Here is a 23,211-nt window from a genome sequence, read left to right as displayed (position 1 = left end):
ATTTGCTGTGAAAATTGTAAATACATTAGCATTTGTAGCATTTAAGATAGCAGACTTTTGCTAGGCAAATTAGGCTATCTAATTTACTAAATTTAACTTTGGTAATTAAGTTTAGAGCTTCAGTTTGTGGAGTTATGTGTGAGGGATTTGCTGTGAAAATGGTAAATACATTAGCATTTGTAGCATTTAAGCTAGCAGACTTTTGCTAGGCAAATTAGGCTATCTAATTTACTAAATTTAACTTTGGTAATTAAGTTTAGAGCTTCAGTTTGTGGAGTTATGTGTGAGGGATTTGCTGTGAAAATTGTAAATACATTAGCATTTGTAGCATTTAAGCTAGCAGACTTTTGCTAGGCAAATTAGGCTATCTAATTTACTAAATTTAACTTTTGATCAGACGAGATGGACGTTTGGACACCAATTGTTTTGTGGCAGGTGTCTTATTGTTAATATGTGTGTCGTTTTGAACATAAGTGTATATATGTGTGGTACAGCTTTACAAACTGTCAAAAGTGAAAAAAGGAAAAAGCGTCAAAAAACACCATTGCCTTGTTTGCTGTCAAGATGGACAACTTTACGTTTAGTGAGGACAGAACATTCATTCATTCATTTTCTGAGCCGCATATCCTCATTAGAGTCACGGGGTTGGTGGAGCCAATCCCAGCTAACTATGGGCAGTAAGCAGGGTACAACCTGAATCGGTTGCCAGCCAATCACAGCTGACGAGGAGACAAACAAACATTCGCGCAGCCACTCGGTGCCAAATTAGAGTGTTGGATTAGCCTACCATGCACGTTTTGGGATGCAGTCAAGTTAATAAAGTTAAAAATATACTGTGTGGTACAATAAGGTACTGTTTACGCAGCTAAAAAAAACGAAAAAAAGTATGTGTCAAGTACGACACATACGTACGACGTTTGTGTCAAAATCATTCAATCCCCAAAGAAAAAAAATCATTTGAAAAATATTTTTTTATTTTTTTTTAATATGCAAAGCAAACGACCGTCTAAGGTGCTAGTCACATGATCTGTTCGAAAAATAATTTTGACCCATGATAAAAATATCTTTTTTTTTGTTCATTGTTGTTTGTTTTCTTGCTTTACAACTTTGACATATATAGGAAAGTCAATTACATAAAATGACACTTTTCAGCCACCCCCCTTAAACTCCCGTATTGTAAAGTGGAAATCGCGTTAAGTTGTAACCTGGGGACTACCTGTATTAATGATTTAGCAACCCAACCTGACTGTAGCAGTGAATTCTTTCTCTCTTGCTCTAATCACTGGCCCGCACACAGCCTCACATTACACACAAACATGGACCCAAACGGGACTGCTCATAGCTCCCGGAAAAAATCAATTATCAAATTCATAGGCGACTAATTTATTAATCGATCATTGTAAGTAAGTGAAAAAGTGGTAATGTTACATACTTTCGAAATAAAGTAAGTGGTTTTATAATTCAGGAATCAGCAGTCAATAATCGAATGACTTTTTCTTCGGAACTATAGCAACACTGCAACGTATTTCAGTCACATACTACAAAATGGCTCCTCAAGGACCCGCGCAGAGATGGCAGCCCTTTTCCTCATCAGTGATTGTGGTGTTTACACAGAAACTTAAGTGTGCTCCTGCCTGAAAATGGAGTGAGCAGAGAGGGAGAGATGACGGGCGTGAAGGATAAACCCGTGGAGGAAGGCAAGGAGACGTTCACTGATTTGAAGAGGCTTTAACAGTGCTGATCCTCAATAAAGAGGTGAAGCTGATTAGGTTTATATCAAATGGCCGCCTGTAACGGCGCGCTTGTCGCCGAGAGCGCAAATCACAGCAGAGTCAGGTTTCGCCTTCTTTCCGTTCGAAAAGCGCCAGCTTGCTCCTCACTCGTCTCTCCTTTTTATTCAACAGCACACAGCCTCATAAAGCACCAGCCTGTCAGAGTGACAGATGCAGACACGACCACTGACCTAAATCACTCTTTTCCACCACATTAACCCTCATGCCCCATCCACCTTTCACACAAAACACAGACAAACACTACAATACAATCCTTACAGCACACTGCGAATAAACAATGTGCACCTCGTCTTTCCAAAATGCAACCAATCCAATCTAAAATGGTGTCAGTTCAGTAGCATTAAAATTTCACCAGTGTGATAGAGGTGGGAACCTTTGGGTAGCTCGCGATACGATTTGCGATACAAGGCTCACGATAACGATGATCTCACAATATGGTGATGCAACAATTATCAGGAAATCATTGGTGGATATTCTACAAAACAACTAATAAACAGAAAAAACAAGCTCTTTTCATTCTTCTACCATAAATTGGAGTTTATTACTAGTAGACGTCCAATGCTTTTGAAATGGGAAGGTGACAGCAAATGAACACTGCCTTACATTAGTCAAATTTAAAATGGCGGCACGGAGAATGAGTGGTTAGCATGTCCGCTCACAGTTCCGAAATCAAGGGCTCAAGCACGGGTTCTATGTGGAGTTTCCATTTTATTTTTCGGGAACGATCTATAATTTTATCTTGTATATGTTTATTTCATATATGGCTGAAAACACCCAGGTGACTTGAAGTTCCGCTCTGAGACCCCCAATTTGGCCAACTTTCAAAATTGTCCAATATGCATGTGTGATACATCATAGGAAAGCTTAAAATCTCAATTTTCTGGGGGAAGAAAAATTTTGAACCGCAAATGGTTTTCAGTTCTGTGAATGGTTTGAAAAGCCCTTTAAAGTGATGTATTACATGATGGAGTTTAATGAAAAAAGAAATTTGGTCCAAAATACTTAACACTGTAAACTGTGACCCCAGGTATACTCACGGGTTGACAGCCACAAATTCACCAGGAAAAAAAATTGAAAAACTGAAATAAACAGGAAAAACTCACCTATTCACAGCTCTCAGTAGAATTTCGTGCACTGTAATGCCTTGATATATGACAACAAATCTTAAAGAGCAAATATGTAATTGGTCTCTACAGCCTATGCAAAAAAAAAAGGTCATCGTTTTTGAAATTCATTCACAGCTATATCCCAAAACACCATTGATGGAGAAACAATTAATGCAATATGATAAGTCTCCATGTACCAAAAATGTGAATTGTCCATTGTGTCACACATGGCACGTCATATAAAGTATGACACAAAGAAAACTGAATACACAATCTAGTGTATAGACATCTCATGTTGAACGAAGGACCAACAATTATGGGGACAGACGCCATCGCCTACCTGAGTAATTTATAACAGTCACCATAGCATGTTACTGCAATCCAGGTAGCACAGAAACAGGCTTCTTAAGTGCTGTGAAAAAGCATAATGATGACAACATAGTACGCTAATGGGGAGCTTTGTAATTTTCTGGCGATGCAATGACATCATTGTCACATCACGGTATTAGAGTCTATATCACCCCAGCTTTGATGTTCTTGAAGAAACAGTCCTCACAATTTTAACACTTCTTATCCATTTTTCAATGTTAGTCAAGGACAATACAGATGCAAATGGAGAAAAAAAAATCAAAACCTCCATAGCTACGGTGCTAAATCTAGGCCGGGCGTATTGTAATCTAGGGTAAAAAACCAACGGAAAAAATAGTTTTTTCTCGTTCAAAGCGTTACTTTTTTAGTTACAAAGTTGATATTTTCAGATTCAAATATTACTGTATCATTTTCGGAATATGAAATAACTCATCTAACATGGCGGGATCCAGCTGCTCCCTGTTAAGACCAACATAAGATTGTAACTTTTGTTTGAGCCAATATGATTGTTTATGCATTTGTAACTCAGTTTAGAGGTATATATAGCAGTTCTTTGTTGGAATATGCGTTCGAACGATTTGTTAAGAGCTTTGTAAAAATAACATAGCATTTTGTAGAATTTAAGCTAACACACTTTGCTATGCTAAATCTGCCAAATCTTCTTTTGTTCCTACTTATATCCTCATTTATTATTAATTTTTATAATGTTTATGGCTAAGCTCAGGTATTTTAATTTATTCTTAAACACATTTATTGTTCTTGTGAAATAACACTCGGGAATTATATTTATGTATTTAATGCTCGTTTGAAAGTGCAATCTTAGCAAGCCTTTGTTTTACATCTCCTAAAATTTATTCTACAACGCATGAAATGTTCCTAATTTGATTACTCGAACTAACTAGTGCTGCAAAAAAATTATCAATTAACTCCAGTAATTCGATTAGAAAAAAAGATTCAAACATATCATATTTACTGTTGCCACTCAAGGGTAGTATATCCACCCAAATCAATAAAACTTAACAGAAACACTTTCAAAACCAACCATTACAAAGCCACTTAAACGAATACTCGAAGCAGCAAAATTTAAACTTCTTTCACATGGCTGAATCCAGCTTCTCTCTGTTGTTTTTATTTGAGCTAGTGTTTTGTAATGCATTCGTAATTCAGTTTATAGATATATTTAGCCGTTTTTTGTGGGAATATGTGTTTGAACCATCTGTTAACAGCAATGTTAAAAAAATAAAAACCTTAGCATTTTATAGCATTTAAGCTAGCTGACTTGTGCTATGTAAGTTAGCCAATTGCTCTTATTTTGTACTTAGATCCTCATTTATATACCGTTTGAGGCTCAGCTGAGGTACTTTAACTTTTTATTTTCCTTATCCGATACCTGGATTATTCAAACTAACTAGTTCATCGATTAATCGACTACTAAAATAATCGATAACTGCAGCCCTAGAACTGATAGATTAATCGATTACTTAACTGACAACAACTTAATTTGATAGAAAGGTTCAAGGCTTCATCAGCCTTCATTTGCCTATCACTACTAATCGGTGACATTAAAAAAAAAATCTGTGATGGAGGTTTCATGTTTAGAATGAATAATGGCAACAACAACAAAAAACTGTAGCTAATTTTGATCTAATCATCATTCAAGATGCAAAGAAAAATGCAAAGCTGGGGTAAAAGAAGGCAGGGGAGGACAAGTGTAAATGATTCATGGTTTGATATCTTTTCCGTATAATGGGCTCCTCCAGGGAGCTACAGACTAACTCCCTCGCTCTCACTCTGTCTTGACACCGCTGCCCGAGCTTTATGCATTTTGGCTAACGCAAAAGGGGGCCGAGAAAAAAAAAGGTAGGGACCTCCACACAGGAAAACGACTTGATTCCATATTGTCTATACAAAATAACACAGGGCACATTAAGAGAAAATTCAAGATTTAGAAAGGACACTTCGAATAGGAAACATCCTTCACCACTCTATAACCACCCCCACCCACAAAGAGACGGACAGAAGGGGGGGGGGGGGGGGGGGGGATGAAGAATTAAGGGTGTAACGTGTTGGGCTAATCATAACATAGACAGTTTAGTGCCATCTTGCATAATTAAATGCTTTGCACTAACCACCTAATGCATACTAATTTGATACAATCCACTCGAGGAGTTGGCAGACCATGAAGCTCCCTGCAAAGGAGGTGCTTCCTTTCTCTTCCAGTACGTGCATATACACAGGCACACACTTAAATAGATGCTAAGGCGCTAAAGGGCAGGCAGGCTGTGGACTGGGAAAAAGGTCAAGCATTATTACAACACGACTAAATAAACGGGAACTGGTGGTCACTTCTATCTTCTACCTGGAAGGATGAGATCCACATTCGTCACCATTTTTGTCAAACCATTTTTTTATTACGATGAGGAGACGATAACGAGCTAAAATGTGTCTTGGGAGAGTAAAATCTACAAATTCGCTCATGTTTTGACGCTCACGCTGCCGAGAACAGTCTCTCACCTACACAATGAATGAGTTGCCACAGCCTGGGGACGAAGCTTAACGATGATTAACACATTTGTGCCTTTGATCGTAGAACTACCCAGATCAAGGCTACAAACCTGTCAATCATCGTTAACTTTAACCCTATACACTCGCACTGTACAGTATATAGACGAATAGTAGCTCTTTAATTCAACACCAGATGGCAGCACTGTCGCATCACGCCTAAACGAGTTTTCCCAAGGCGACTGGCAATATCCAGTTGAAGTTGCCATCTTACATCCACAAAGTTTTATATCCCTCTCTCTGCTGGAATAATCAATGTTGATCACAATTATATTGGAAAAATGGCATCACAACGACAAGGCAGGGGTAGAAAAAGGTGTGGAACACCAGGAGAAGACCATCCAGTCCATAGAAGCTAGTACATGCAGTAAATTATACCGAGTCTGATGAGAAGTCTCCAAAAAGAGGGGACATGGTTTCGGAGGAAGAGTTGATAAACAATGGCATTCATCCCCTTCAAGATGGTAATAAATTGAAAAAAAAATATTGCCATTTATCATGAACGTATCAATGATCCAGTTAAATTAAGTAAGATTTGATCCCTCAATACCTACTTTGAACAGAGTGATCCTCACTAGGGCTGCAGCTATCGATTATTTAAGTAACCGATTATTGACGAATTACTTCAATTGGTCGAGTAATCGGATAACAAACCTTTAACGCTTCGCAGAACAATTTTAGATGTAAACAAAAAAAAGTGCGTATGCTTGCAATAACATTTATGTTGACCTGCACATCCATTGGCGCCAAGCTTGCACATTCAAAATAGCATTAAATGCAAATACAAAATAAAATACCTTAGTGTTTCTTCAAACATTAAAGAACTGTACTTTCATTTCGCAAGAGCAGTGAACGCTCTTAAAAATACATTTGAAAATACATTCAAACACCTGAGCTTAGCATCAAGTGGTATAGAAACAAATGAAGATCTAAGGAAAACAAAAGAAAGAAGTTAAGTGTCTAATAAATTGATATGTAATTTTAGTAGGTCAAATTAAACTTGGATAGCAACAGTCTGCTCTCTTAAATGCTAACTTGTTTTTGTTTTACAATTCTCTTAACAAATCGTTTGAAAAAGGCCTTTAAACTAAATTACAAATACATAATGTTGTGTTGGCCTTAACAGGGAGCAGCTGGATTCAAATGTCATATTCAATGTGGCCAACAGAGGGCAATGTATTCTCCCAAATCCATAAAACTAAATGCAACACTTTCAAAACAAACCATTACAACGTCACTCTAAACGAATCGTTGAAGCAGAAAAATTGAATTAGGTTTTTTTTCCTAATCGAATCCTTACTCGATTTGATTGATTACTGTAATTTTCGCACTATAAGGCGCACCTGACTATAAGCCACCCCCACCAAATTTGACACAAAAACGACATTTGTTCATAGATAAGCGGCACTGGACTATAAGCCGCAGCTGTCCTCACTGTATTATGGGATATTTACACCAAAAGATATTAACCGGATACACTTTATCAGCATCATACGACTGTTATATAACCACCATGATTCGTTGCTTCAAGAAGCCTTATTTTGCCATCACTGCTCCCATGGGGGAGACAGTCAACCTCTGCTGCCATCTGCTGTCAACACTGTTGTCGTCCAACATTCTTCCTAGCATGCATTGCAGTGCTAAAGATGTAAATTAAAATCAAAATTCATGTTCTGTGCTAATTATTTCTTCAGTTATTGTTCCAGTTGTTTCATTATTTGATATTGTATTTGGTAACACTTTATTTGACAGTGGTGCCATAAGACTGTCACATGACCAAATGAACCACCATGAAGCTTTGAACCAATTGGCTGCAAAGATTCATTGTTTCAAGAAGCTTCATTTGGCCATTACTGCTCCCTTGGGGGAAACAGTCAACCTTTGCTGCCATCTGCTGTCCACACTGTTGTCGTCCAACATGTCTCCTAGCATGCATTGCAGCACTACAGATGTAAATATAAATTATAATGTTATAATATTATCATGTTCGGTGCTAAATATTACTTCAGGTACTTTTTCAGTTGTTTCATTAATTGCTAGTTATGGTATTTGGTAACACTTTAATTGTCAGGGGAATTCTAAGACTGTCATTAGACCAAATGAAACACCATGAAGCTTTGAACCAATTGGCAGCAAAGCTTCAAAAAGCTTCACTTGGCCATCACTGCTCCCTTGGGGGAGACAGTCAACCTCTGCTGCCACCTGTTGTCAACACTGTTGTCGTCCAATATGTTTCCTAGCCTGCATTGCAGCGTAACAGATGTAAATAACATACAAAACGTCTTCAGTTGCTGTTCCAGTTGTTTCATTAATTTCTAGGTATGCTATTTGGTAACACTTTTTTTGACAGTGGCATCCTAAGACTGTCATAAGACCATCACAATTATGACATGACACTGCCATGAGAATTCATGAATGCTTATGACTCACATCTTATGACGCCTCTGTCAAATAAAGTTTTACCTATTAAAAATAAGCCGTACTGAACTATAAGCCGCAGGATTCACAGTGAGGGGGAAAAAGTAGCGGCTTATAGCCCGACAATTACGGCACATTAGTTATGTTGGCCTTAACAGGGAGCCGCTGGATTCAAATTTCATATTCAATGTTGCCAACAGAGGGCAGTGTATTCTCCCAAATCAATAAAACCGAATGCAACATTTTCAAAACAAACCATAACAACGCCACTCTAACCTAATCATCAAAGAAGCATAATTGATTTCAAAGCTTAGCAATGCGTGTGTTAAGGTGTGTAACATCAATGATGATGTTGGAAGCCTCGGCTGCTCACATTTTGTGGGTTTGTGTTGGTGATCTGGTTTGTGAGTACAAGTGCTATTTGAATCCATTTTGGAATGACTAAAATATGACTAAGACTAATAAGTATTTTCGTCCAAAGGACAAAATAAAAAAGGGCGTCAAAAACAACACTGTTCATCATACATCCAAAGACGTCAAACACGAGGACCGTCATATCCTGCCTTGATTTTTATCTGGTCGGCTTTATTGCTCGCTTCTTCCCCTCTTCGCACATATGCACGCATGGGGGAGGGACAGCGACAGGGAGGCTGGAGTGCGCTTTAATGCACATTAATATTAATTGCAGCACTAGCCGGGGAGATAACACAGACACGATGCCCCAGCGAGGGAGTCCTTGCTTTTTCTCCCCTTTTTTTGTTTTTGTTCACAGCACCACTCCTCTGCTAGACGGCCACAGTGAGACTGCAGAATGATGAGCGTTTCATCTCTGAATCACATTTATATTAGCTGGGCTGACCCGCTCCTTTGAGAGGAATTTTGTTTGCGTGTAGCTACTTTAAGTGGGTGTGCGTATGTGTGTGCGTGCGCTGAGTGATAAAAAGTCAGAGATGAATTATCATGTTAGCAGCTCCATCAACAGCAGTAGAAATGTGCTTCAAATAACAGAGTGCTTAGACCAACGAGGCTTTTATCTCCCCTACTACCTTTTATGTTCTCCACACCGAGAGTGCTATTCATTCAGATACTTTCTCTGCTAAATATGGATATGATTTTCTGTTCGGATAAAAGGAATAGTGTCTGGACAATTTATCCATTTTGCTATGTCTTTATTATGGTCAACACGCCAATACCAAATACCAATCTGCTCTACGAGGAACACCACGTGTAGACATATGCCGATTACCGGTTTCAAGGTATACAGTGGTATGAAAACATCACGGATCAAAACCGCAAAGATTTTCCATCATACGTCCCTAAGGTATAAGCTATTTTTTTGTGGTAAAGTCAAACACACGCTGCGTTCAAACCCGGATTTAGGTGGAACAAGGATGAAAGTTTTACTGAATACAAGCAGGCAGGAGTAATTTGGTCGAAAATTCAAGCTACCGTAATTTCCCGAATATAACGCGCACTTTTTTCCCCCCAAAATCAACTTGTAAAATCATGGTGCACATTATAAAAGGGTACATGGATGGAGACAGAAATATATATATATATTACATATATATATAAACTGATTTTTTTTAATTGACACGGCCACGTTGTGTTGAAGAAACGTATGCGGCGACCTGTTGCCGACCATTATGGTACGTGACGTCACCATTTTGTTTCGGTAATACTTCACTCTAATCGGCCGAATGATTTCATCTGTGTTAAATTCAGCTTTTTTCACTCTTCATAAAGCACAGAATTTAGTTTCTTGAACTCATTTGAGTCAATGTTTATTGCAGCTCCGCAACTCGGACCATAACAAACGTAAGCAAACAGAATTCCTGTGTCAGTCAACTATATCTGTCCCTCGGGAAACTCAAACCCAAATAACAATAGTTCCCATCGTTACTGTCGTGTCGACAGCGATGAGCTCTCACGGATTTCCGACTTACGTTCTCACTTTCATTTTACCGTATCAATCCATGGAAGAAACATTTACTCATCATGATTAAACGAGCAAGTTATACATCAGCCTTTAAAAGAAAAGTCACATCTGTTTTGTTTTCTCCTAGATTCTGGTAAGTTGGAGAAGTTGTCAAATCATATTATTACAGTAAATATTGTCAGTTTATGGTAATGTTTTGAACTACCAATATGCTATACTTGTGCTGTGTTTCACCAGTCAGTAAAATGATTTTTCTGTATCTGTACATGAGCTCTGTTTTCTTGTATTCTTCGATTTATTGGTGCTAAAATTAGGGTGCGCATTACAAACGGGTACAATAATTTTCCCTATATTTTGCAAGTAAATTTGGGGTGCGCATTATACACGGGTGCGCCTTATATTTGGGAAATTACGGTAATTATTATATAAAATAGCTTTATGCATGCACTATGAAAGGTTGTGAAAAAATAGATGGGAAAAAATTTGCGCAACTTTAGCTCGAAATATTTACGTTAAATGAATGATAACAGCCTGTTTTTTTGCTTTTAACCAAGAATCTAGACTGTTCTATGTTCATACCTATATAGAAATTCCGGGATGTACGCATTTATTTTCAAGAATTTTACAATTAAAAAGCTCTTTGTTTGGTGATGGCCAACGTGTTGTATCCATACACAGTAGCTGTAACTTTACATTCAAATGATCAGGTAATTTTTAGCCAAATGCAAATTGATGAATGAAATGAAAAATGCAAATTTTGCTTTTGTTGAGTATTAAGTTTCAGATGTGAAAATTGAGTGATTTATTAGCTGTTAAAAACTTGCAATAAATAAAATCATTAATAATAATAATAATATTAATAAAAATAATTTAAAAAAAGGTTTTTCGGGCAAAAACATATGATATGGAAAATGTTGCTATTGATCCTGAAAATAGAGGTGATTATGTCTGCATTTGGTGATTTTTGTGCATCTAGCGTAAAATTTGAGAATTTCATAGCCATTTTAAGTTTTTTTATACTTGGATAAAAAAATCATCCGGATTTCATTAGGGAACGACTTTGAATTTTTCAAGGCCGCTAATCATGGAGACTCATATATGCCTGTTTTGGTTTTAGGTCGCTAGCAGCTTTGGCAGGGAGAAATCCCTCGCTTGCAGCTTCAAGGCTCAACCCTCACCCACCGGTTATTGCGCAGTGTCAGTGAGTCAGCTGTGCTACACGATGGCTGGAGGAGGTGAAACTCCTGAACTTTTTCCCCCCATCAAAGAAAATTAAATCGCTGGTATGGGAATACATCGGCTAAAGAAAAGTGACAGATGGCCGCGGCTTAGATGAAGACGACCAACTGACATGTATAACATGTTTGCAGAGGGTGGCTGCTGAGGAGGCAATACCTTCAAAATAATTTTGCATTTATACAAAAGGTGAGTAAACACCATCATGAACGTGTCCCACCAGCTACGAAAGTTAACTTCAGCGTGTTTAGTGTGTCTAGCGGTGGTAAAACATGCAGTGTTTTTTTTCTCTCTGGCAACCGTTTGTGTTGAGAAAGTGTGTGTATAATGTAAACATGATATGAGTCATACACACGTACTTTCTATGGACAATAATTCAATTATTTTTGTTCTGTTGGTAATAATGTTGAGCTGTGGCTGTGGGTTTAGGCTCACCTGAAGGACTCCATTTATTTTGTAATATCAATACTGTGATATTTTGGCTTAAGGTTATCATACCGTCAGAATATCATACCGGCACATGCCTATTGGAGACCAAGGCGAACACTGTTTTATGTATTCACTGTAAGACAGTGTTTGCATAAAACTACAGCATGTCTTCAATGCTGCAGCTACACCGAAGGCACCCCAATTACTCTGAGAGCGGAGGAGCGATACCTGGATAAGGTAAAATTAAGTTCACGTAGCGCTAATAAATAACTGTTGTATCGCCACATTGTGAGATCATCGTTATCGTGAGCCTAATATAAAAAATCGTGACGTATCGTATCGTGAAATACCCAGAGGTTCCCACTAAGGATGCAACAATACTTGGTTTTATATTGAACCGTTCCATACGCCCTCTTCGATTCAATACGCAAAAAAATTTGATCCAAATCAAAAGCTCCCAAAAAGTATTTTTTTGTCATCTTTCTCGCTAAAATGTCCGGCGCAGCTTTGCCTTGAAAAAACAAACTCTCCGCTAGCAGCCCCCCTCCTCCACTCCTTCCCCCTAACTACATGTAAGGTGGAAGGTGTGGCGCACGAGGATCATTGCTTGTGAGGAAAGACAGAAACTTAAGGAGACGGCTTTCCGGCTTCAATATCGTACAGATCCGTTCTTTGGCAACATTTTTGGTGAGCTGATATGCTTTCCCCACTCGTATATATTCAACACAGACCGTCTTTACGGATACGTCCAACGAAGTCCGCCAATATATTGTTGCAGACTTGGCTGCTACGAATAACCTTGCTTTGACATAAGACAGGTTAAGACCATGGGTCACAGAGAGCTAACTCACGGTTACATGAGCAACGATGATGATGATGAACAAATTAAGAGCGCTGTACTTCAAACTCGTCCTGTTTATGAAAGTCGATTGTCAAATGCTGGTGTTGTGCAATAATGAGCAGACGTAATTTCTGTGGCATTTGTTAACTTTTTTTAATGCCCGACAACACTTGCGCGCACACACTAGATATCATCAAACAGCAACCTAGATGTGGTACACTAGACCCCCCAAGTAACATGCCGTTGGCTGCGTGACCCCAGAATGATCATGGGACGTGTAGTCCATAGACTACATCGATGAATTAAAAACCGCCATGACTGAATGAAAGTGAAAGCAGGCCAAATCAATCCATACCAGTGACTATAGATAATGCTGCAAATACTGTTAATTCAGTACGTAACACAGATGGACTCGAACCACAAATAGGATGTTTTTCTCATGTGGTAAACATACCTGCTAAAAGAGTAATAGCAATAAACAGTGTGCCTCGCCTCACTTTACAAACAGTAAAGATTGTTCTCAGCACTTTTATACAAAATTTCTTCAGATCAGTAAGAAGTAAGCACATAAATATTATGCACTATACTGCATGTTTATATGATGGCATTGTTATTTTTGCTTGTTAGCATAATAAAAAAACATACACTTGTATTTTTTGTTTCAGAGCATTAAATGTATTGAATCAAGGCATGTGCGATTACCAGTTTCAAGGTATACCGTGGTATGAAAATGCCAAGGTTTCAAAACCGCTGTCATACCGTCCCTAAGGCATTAGCTATTTTACATGTCCCAAAAATGCATGGAGAAATCCCTAGCTTGCAGCTGTAAGGCTCAACCCTCCCCCACCGGTTGTTTCTCAGTGTCAGTGACTCAGCTGTGATACACGATGGCTGGAGGAGGTCTGAACTTTTTCCCCATCGATGAAAACGAAATCGCTGGTATGGGAATACTTCAGCTACAGAAAAGTTACAGATGGCCGCAGCTTAGAGGAAGGCCAACCGGCATGTAAAACATGCTTACGGAGGGTGGCTGCCGAGGAGGCAATACCTCCAATATGATTTCACATTTATACAAAATTAAAGGTTAATAAACACTGTCATGAACGTTTCCCTCCAGTTCCAGCATTTTTAATGTGTCTAGCTGTGGTAAAATATGTGGGTTTTTTTTCTTTATGGCAACTCTGTGGTCTGTGTTGAGAAAGAGAGTGTGTGTGTATAATGTGTCATACACACATGCTTTTCATGGAAAATAATTCTATTAATTTTGTTCTAATCACAATAATGTTGAACTGTGGTTGTGGGTTTAGGCTCACCTAAATGACTGTATTTATTTTAATTTAATTTAGAATATTTCAGTTATTTATGTATTTTTATTTTTTATTTTTTTCACTCAAGAAAAATCCAAATCCTGATCACGGAAAAAAGATTTTTTTTCCTTTTTTTTTTTTTTTTAAACCCAGATATCTCAAAGTCACACATTTTAGAGCTGTAATTGCAATACCGTGATACCGTGAAATTTTTGCTTAAGGTTATCATACCGTCAGAATCTCATACTGGCATATGCCTAATTGAATCGAATCGAAAATCGTGTCCCTCGTATCGAAAATTGTACCGAACCGTGACTTAACTGTATCGTTGCATCCCTAGTTCCCACTCCTACAGGGGATGAGATTCTCAACCAAAAGGCCCAGGCCCTTCCCTCTGCTTCTCTCTGTTTACCCCTCTGTATTTAACACTCCAGCGTTTCCATTAACAAACTGAGAGCTTGTGAAAATCTGAACATAAAACGAGGCCGCTTCTAACTCTTCCCTAGAGTTTCATTAGTCTTGTCTGTGCTGGTGCTGTAAAAAAGATGACAAGAGAAAGCAGAAAGGACATGTCCTCTATACTTCTGTTTCCTCTGAAGGTTTCACTCTACCTTTCGAGTGGAGCTGCTTGCTTTACCGTGGCCTCGTTGCCTTGTTTCTGTTGCGGCGAGATAAAAAACCAAAACCAAAATGCAAGCCTTTCTTTGCGAGTTTAGTGTAAACTAGAAAGTGCATATTTCCGGAAAAATAGCGGCGGTAGCTTTGCTGTGATGCTGTGTTGTTGTCGTCAACGATGACGATAACGAACGTTCGTGTTAGCATTAGCATTTAGCGCGGTGACTCAGCGGGTGTCTTCTTAAACTCTTGGAAAACTTTTTGCATCCAGTTCGTGGCGTTCAGGTGAGTTAAACTAATTGCAAATAATGTGCTGTTTTCCTGCAAAGTGTGTTATATCAACACAAAAATGGTGATGCCCTTGTAGATTCTACAAATATGTGCTAGTCTGTCATGTTTATTCGAAACTGTTGAGAAAATCTTTTATTTACTTATGGACTAAAACTAAGTTTTTAGACGAAAACATTTTTAAATGACTAAAATATGACTCAGATTAATAAGTATTTTTGTCCAAAACACTAAGACGAAAATTAAAATGGCTGCCAAAAACAACACTGCTGCGATGGTTGGTACAGTATATGTAACTGTTGGTTTTGAGGCATTTCGGGGTCACTTTCTGGAGACATCAGGTCACCTCCTGTTGATTCTGGGGTCACTTCCTGTTATCGGGTCACTTTTGTTGGTTTGGGCCAATTTGGGGTCAGTTTCTGTTGATTTTGGAGCATTTTGAGGTCACTTCCTTTTGATATCGGTTCACTCCCTGCTGATCTGGGGGCATTTTGTTAGCCTGTTGAAGGTTGATATATCGGGTCACTTCCTGTTGATGTTGAGGCATTTCAGGGTCACTTTCCTGTTGATATTAGGTCACTTTCTTTTGATTTTGGGGCACTTCATGGTCACTTTCCCCTGTTTTGGGGGCATTAGAGGGTCCCTTACTGCTGATATTGGTTTACTTCCTGTTGATCACCGGTCACCTTCTATCAATAGCGAGGCGAAGAGGCCCATTGGAAATGGAAAATTTTGCCATTAGAAATAAATGGGTCCCTTCCTGTTGATTTGGAGGCATTTAGTAGTCACTTCCTGTTTATTTGAAGGCATTTGGGGGGTCACTTACTGTTAATATTGACTCACTTCCTGTCGATGTAGTGGTGAATCGCCGAAATTAATGAGAAAGTTAATTCACTGGAAATTAATCGGAAAGTTTTGGCCAAATTTTGGCCAAACTGTACGTTTTTGTCAAAAGCTATATACCATTTTTCTACTCCGGGGCATCCTGAAGTTGTTGATGTGATTTGGACAAAAACTGCAGGACAAGTAGCATTTTGAAATGTCACTTTTTTTCTTAAAAAATAAAAATTTAAAAAATGGGGGGCGACGGACATTTTTGGGGTGTCATACGAAATTAAGCCTGCGAGAATTCCGCTCATTTTGGTGTTTGAACGGTGTTGATGTGGAAAGTTGACAATCGTAGACGCTCAGTATGCAAGCGTGGAAAGTGGCACAAAGCCAAAAAAGCGCACGAGATTGGCCAAAACATTGACTTAATTCAACGAAACAAAGGAGGGTACACTGTTGTGTCCTGACTCTTCAATGCCAAGCTTGGCTGCACGTCGGTCGTGAATGAATACCTAAAGCGCCGTCACCCAATTGTAATTTCGGAAGACGACAGTAGACAACAAGCTGGCAAATCGTAAGTCCATCTAACAAACAACATTTTTTATTGAAGTTGCCAAGCCTATCGCTATATGCAATAAGTCCATTTATCGCACCATAAATAAAAATGAGGGTGGTAATTTTCACAGCTGCATTTTATCGCCACGTGCGTGCATACATTTATGCGTGCATGTATACGTGCGTGTTGATGGCATATGAGACTCCAGTTCTTTTCACAGATGTTTATTGGTCATCAAATCGCTGTAGAATTAAAGTTCAGACATACAAATATAAGGAAACACATCTATATTAAACACTGTAAACGTTAGCATTGCAACATTGAGGCTAATGGGGAAAAAGACAACTTACTTTAGCCTGCTATAAAACATTGGCAGTGTTCTCCAAAATGCAAACTTGCGGTTTAAAGGTGACACTTCAAACATGAAAAAAAAATTGCTGGTTAACAGCATTTGCAAACGAAAAAATGAAGAAAAAAAAGGCTTATAACTGACACCACTTGCAATGACAAAACGTGCTTTTTTTGCGGAGTGCAAAGCTTACAGTTAGCGGTTTTGCGAACGCACTTCCGGTGAACATTTCAAAATACAAGCACGTCATATAAATAACGATTTCTGGAGTTAATCCCACATACTTCAGAATTCAGATTCTACACTAAGAATAGCTTTAAAATGGCACCCTTTAAGAAAAATTTGATTGGCAATGAATAAATATTATAATATAATTATACACGTATATAGTAGTATACTATAATATTAATGCTAGATATATATTTTTTAAGAATTGTTTTAAATTATTAGATCAGTAAACTAATCGTAAAAATTGTCGGATGACTAATCGGGGGGAAAAAATTGTCGTTTGGGACAGCCCTAATTGTGGATATTTTGCATGATTTGAGAACACAAAAACACCAAATCATCAGTCAAGACTCACTCTTATTCGGAGAAGGACTGCTACAAACAGTTTTGGCAGGGCAAAACCAACATAATATCTTAGATGGTAGCCTTTTCATGACATGCAGAGCATCAGTGAGAAGCTAAGTGTTAAGCTAACTGTCGAAGTGACCTGAGAGAGTTTATGGCTAGAACGAGCAGAGGGAGAAATGCAAATGCATTTCTCGGACGCTCTTCTTAAAGCTGCCAAGCAGATTACCATCTCCTGGGGCCGCTAGTCACACATTATAGTTTCTCATTTCACATGCCACAAACAATTAAAGCGCGCCTTTCAATCCCCATTACCAATGAGCTCCCTTACTGCTCATCAGCTTACAAGTAAAATGTCATCGGACCTGAAGAACAAACCTTCAAGACCTCAAACACTTTGTGTTTGTTTATTGATGGTAGCTTTACATCAAATGCAAAAGCTACCACCTATAATATTTGTGGGTTTTCTAGGGGGGGAAAAGTGACATTTCAAAATGCTACTTGTCCTACAATTTAGACTTAAATTATTTACACATAAAAAAATTAAGTAATGAAGCGCACCAGGCAAGTATTATTATTATTTTTTTTGTAGCAAAAAATGTACAGTTCTGCCAAAATTTGCCAAAAACGTTTAACTATTTCCAAAGAACAAACATTCCCATTCATATCCAAAGGCCCAAGTGGCGGTTCCATTGACAGGAATTGATCTGTGATCAACAGGAACAGACCCGTTATCAACCGGAAACACCCTGAAATGCCAACCAAATCAACACGGAGTAATCCTGGAATGCCCCTAAATCAACAGGAGATGACCCAATATCAACAAACGGTGAGCCTGAATGCCCCCAAATCAACAGGGAGTGACCCTGAAATACCCCAAAACCAAAAGGAAGTGACCTATTGTCAACAGGAAGTGACATCAAAATGTCTCAAAATCAACAAGTGACCCAATATATCAACCATCACAGGCTACCAAAATGCCCCCAAATCAACAGGAAGTGAACCGATATTAATAGAAGGAGACCTCAAAATTCCCCAAAATCAATAGGAATGGAGCGCAAATTGGCCCAAACCAACAACTAGTGACCCGATATCAACAAGAAGTGATCCTGAATGCCCCTAAATCAACAAGAAATGATCCAGTATCAACAAAAGGTGAGCCCAAAATTCACCCCAATTAACCAGAAAATTCATTTCTAATCAGCAAAATTTCCCATTTATTTCCAATGGCTCCATTTGCCATTCATTTCAATGGCACAAACATTTCCAATAACGCCTATGAATTTCCAAACCAGCCCTTCAAAACTCGATATTGGCACACTCATAAACATCTCTATTGGTGTACTATTGTGATTTTTGATGAAAAACATTGCCTGTGAAAGTGCCTAAGTGTCAAAGTGCCTGTGATACAAAAAAGCATGTTTATTTCATATTACACGCTGTATTTTATGCTCATGAATGAATGAAATGGACCGCTTGGATGTTTGTGGAAGCGATCGATAAATTTATTCAATGTTTTTAATCCCGCGCCATGAAAATGAATGACTTCCGGCCAGAGTCTGGATTGAGGAAGAAGCCGAATGTGACGTCAGTGGACTAATCATCGTCACAATATATTACTATATTATGCAGAAGGACTGCAGGTTAAGCTGATTTTGCGGATTAATTTGTTCATTTTTTGCGTCACGCCAGCCCAATGTGCTCCAGGCTTTTGTTGCTACACCAGGGTGAGTGGTGCGAGGCAGGGAAATGACAAAAGCTGGACTAACTCCGGTGGCATTAAATACCGTTCGGGAGGTTTAAGAAGTCAGCAGTTTTGACCATTATGCAGTAATAGTACCTGTCATACTAAATAAATGCAGTTCTAATATTTTATATTCCATTTATCACAAGACTTATTTGCCCTGACCATACAATTTATTTAGCAATTGTGGAAATATACTGAGAATACTTAAAAAGAATATCTTGTAAAAATATTGGAGGAGAGAGATAAAAACAATGATCAACTTTCTGAATTTTCCTCCTCCATTGGGCTTAATTCTAAATCAGCTGAAATTGTTACTCTGATGACGTCATCACCCAGATGGAGGCACTAGGGTGCTATAATGACAGGCGGGGCTAAAACGGCAGATTAAAAAACCCATTTCTCTCTTTGTTTTATATAGTCGAATTGTCTCAAAATATTATTTTAATTCACATAATAATGCTATTTAAGATTTTTTATGGTGTCATAGGCACTTTAAAGTCCAATGATATTCGACAGGGACAATTGATGTCAATTCCTTTGACATCAATATGTGTCAATACCATTGACAGCCATGTGCGTCCATGATATTGACGGTCATGTACCTCCATGACCCAAAATGCCCTAAAATAACAGGAAATGACCCGATAAACGAACCATCACAATTTCTCCAGAAATTGCATTTTCTAGTTCTGTTTGTTATCCTTTGTAAAGGCTTACCTCGCAGGCGTTGTGAAGGAATCCTGCGGTGTGTGTATGTGTTTTTGCTCACAATCCTTGTTCTCTGCAAAGCTCTGCAGCACCACCCGATTTGACTTGGTAATGGCGCATTGATGAGTCTTTCGGGGAAATCGAAAATGGCTGTGCAGCCAAGACACACTAGTGTCAGAACATGAAGCGCCGGGATAGCAGAGACATGCGTGATCCGTATTGATTATCAAAGTATTCTTTTATAAATGTGCTTTTCATTTGAATGGGTGCTCTTTGTTGTTCAATAGCAAATTCATTTACGCATTTTGAGTCGTGTCAATAAGACTCTGAACTGCAAGGACCTCTTTGATAACCAAGCATCGGCTCAAAACAATGCATTCCTTATTTGGCGTCGTCAGCACTCTGTCCATTAAAAGGAAGTAATGACAATCAGATGTTGTAGCCCTGAAGCCTGTTGTCCACCATGTGATGCTTTCACTCCAATTACAATGATGCAGACTGCACCACATAGTGCCAAATCAATAATTCACTTAATGTTCACACTTTGAGTTGCATCTACTACAGAGCAGTTTGGAGCGTTTTCACCATCAAATGCAATTTGATCTTTGTCAAAATCACACAGATGAAAAAAACGGTCTGCTTTAACTAAAACCACTCAAATATTTATTTTTCATATTTTAATGAGGATAGTATACATACAATGACAGAAGGGGGGAAAATAAGTAAGTGAACCATCACATTTAATATTCGGTGGCCCTCCCTTTGGCAGCAATAACTTTAACCAGACGCTTCCTGTAGCTGCAGATCTGACTGGCACATCGATCTGGACTAATCTTGACCCATTCTTCTCTACAAAACTGCTGTAGTTCAGTCAGATTCCTGGGATGTCTGGCATGAATCGCTGTATTTACAGTAGGTCACGCCACAGCAGCTCTATGTGGTTCAAGTCTGGACTTTGACTTGGCCACTGCAGAACATGTATTTTGTTCTTCTGAAACCATTCTCAAGTTGATTTACTTCTGTGTTTTGGATCATTGTCTTGTTGGAGCATCCATCCTTCTTTTAGCTTCAACTGTCTGACAGACGGCCTTAGGTTTTCCTGCAAAACATCCAGATAAACTTTTGAATTCATTCTTCCATTAATGATTGCAAGTTGTCCAGGCCTTGAGGCAGTAAAACAGCCCCAAATCATGAAGCTCCCTCCACTATGCTTCACGGTGGGGATGAGGTGTTGATGTTGGTGAGCTGTTCCATTTTTCCTCCACACATGACGTTGTGTGTTACACCCAAACAATTCAACTTTGGCTTCATCAGTTCACAAAATATTTTGCCAAAACTTCTGTGGAGTGTCCAAGTGCCTTTTTGTGAACATTAAACAAGCAACAGTGTTTTTGTTTTTTTTTGTTTTTTTTTAAGACAGCAGTGGCTTCCACCGTGGAGTCCTCCCATGAACACCATTCTTGGCCATAGTTTTACATATAGTTGATATGTGCACAGAGATATTGGACTGTGCCAGTGATTTCTGTAAACGTTTACCTCTAGGTTTTTTTTTCAAACTCTCTGAGTGTTCTGCACTGAACTCATGGCGTCATCTTTGGTGGATGGCCACTCCTTGGGAGAGAAGCAACAGTGCCAAACTCTTTCAATTTGTAGACAACTTCTCTGACTGTCGATTGATGAACATTCAGACTTTTAGAGATGGCTTTGTATCCTTTCCCAGCTTTATACAAATCAATAAATGCCCAATCATCACTGATTGGGCACACACCTGACTTAAATTGTTTGGTAAAAATTTGTTTCAATTGCTCTCCTTAGGCAGGGGGGTTCACTTACTTATTTTCCCCCTTCTGTCATTGTTTGCATGCTATCGTCATTGAAATATGAAAACCTATACATGGGTGGTTTTAGGTAAAGCAGACACTGTTTTTTCATCGGTGTGATTTTGACAAAGATCAGATCATATTGATGCTGATTTAATGCAGAAATGTGAGAAATCCTAAAGGTTCAGATACTTATTCATACCACTTTATGTATATTCAGCAGCTATTTGTGTTTAAACGATTTGTTAAAAGCATAAAAAAAAGTTAGCATTTTATAGTAGTGCTGCAACGATTAATCGATTAACTTGAGTAATTCGATTAGAAAAAAGCTTTGAATCAAAACTTTGCTGCTTCGCGGATTCGTTCAATTAGAGTGGCGTTGTAATGGTTTGTTTTGAAAGTGTTTGCATTTAGTTTGACTGATTTGAGTGGATGCCCTCTAGTGGCAACAGTGAATATGACACAACTCCAACTGCTCTATTATTTAGAAGTAACGCTACTCATACTTGAGTCAAATTTTTGGCTACTCTACCCATCTCTGCTATGACGGCACTCTCCTAGACCTCAATCGTGCGTGTGAAATCAGCTAAGACACTGCCAATCATGCTGAAAGTCAAGAGGCGATCGAAAAGAAACCCCGACCGGGGTGGTCAGGCTGGAACGGGTTCAAATGAGGCGAGCGTTTAATCAAGTGAAGCTAGTGGCGAATAATGAGCTATGAGAAATGGAGTGCAGTGTTTGAAGGCAGGCTAGCAACGTAAGCACATCACTATGTGATTACATTTCGCTTGTCTCTCTACTACCTTCATGTTGACATGAGCATATTTCTAAAGGAGAATCAGCAAACTCACGCTACTTGATCTGGTTTTAGGTGCCAGATGCATTTAGGGTGATGAGGTTTATGTGGACCTCACGCTCAACTTTCTGTTCTGACTGTAGTGCTGCAACGATTAATCGATTTAGAGCTGAAACGAATACTCGAGCAACTCGAGTAACTCGAGTTTAAAAACTGATCCGAGTAATTTTATTCACCTCGAGTAATCGTTTATTTTGACAGCTCTAAGCATCACGTTTTGCTCGGACTACTTTTAATGCGGGACAACGCGCTGATGTCACGTGCGTAGAGGAAGAAGCAAAAAAAAAAAACTTACTGCAGCCGACAACCGCTACAAACGACGCCGACGTTGCTAAATACTAGCCCGCTCATGCTACGTTAGTTGCAGGTGGCGTCCAGTGAGTCTCATAGAGATCACATGTATGTTGAACTAGATGCGCAATGACAGACTAGGCCGCGTCTGGGCAGCGTTAGCAAACAGCCGCCATCTTAAAGCAGTAGAGCGCTAAGCGCTAATAAAGAGCGCTAAACGCTAATATACTGTATAAGATTAACGTTACTGTCACTACTAGCTCACCTTACGTTAGCACTGCGGAGGGCTAGGTTTCAATTAATTAAGACCGCTTTCGATGCGTGGCTAACGTGTCTTACATACAGGCTATAACATAACATAGCGTTGTGGAGTGATGAGCATGTCAAATAAAAACTCAACAATGCTAACTATCAATTTTAGCTCAGTAATCATTGCTGGATAAAACACCAAGTAGCACTAGTCCCTGATGTGCTCCAATACAGCCTGTATCATACATTTATTCTGAACAGTGCAAAAACTTAAATCCTATCAGGACTTACAGTTTAGACTAACTTAAAACTTAACTAGAACTTAAAAATG

General features: G+C 38.8%; 2 protein-coding genes across 2 annotated transcripts in view; both read right to left on the bottom strand.

The window, feature by feature from the left end:
• LOC130911884 (uncharacterized) overlaps positions 1-20,242 on the bottom strand; it is a 50,619-nt gene extending 30,377 nt beyond the window's left edge. Inside the window, exon 1 of the mRNA XM_057829520.1 lies at positions 14,612-20,242. The gene's annotated coding sequence lies outside the window, so the exon portion shown is untranslated. The remainder of the gene's footprint in view (positions 1-14,611) is intronic.
• Positions 1-23,211, bottom strand: part of rerea (arginine-glutamic acid dipeptide (RE) repeats a) — a 403,494-nt gene that overhangs the window by 334,536 nt on the left and 45,747 nt on the right. The window lies entirely within an intron of this gene.

The sequence above is a fragment of the Corythoichthys intestinalis genome, chromosome 2 (genome assembly GCF_030265065.1).
Source record: "Corythoichthys intestinalis isolate RoL2023-P3 chromosome 2, ASM3026506v1, whole genome shotgun sequence".
Lineage (NCBI taxonomy): Eukaryota > Metazoa > Chordata > Actinopteri > Syngnathiformes > Syngnathidae > Corythoichthys > Corythoichthys intestinalis.
The sequence above is the reverse complement of the archived record's forward strand: the minus strand, read 5'-3'. Positions and strand labels throughout refer to the sequence as shown.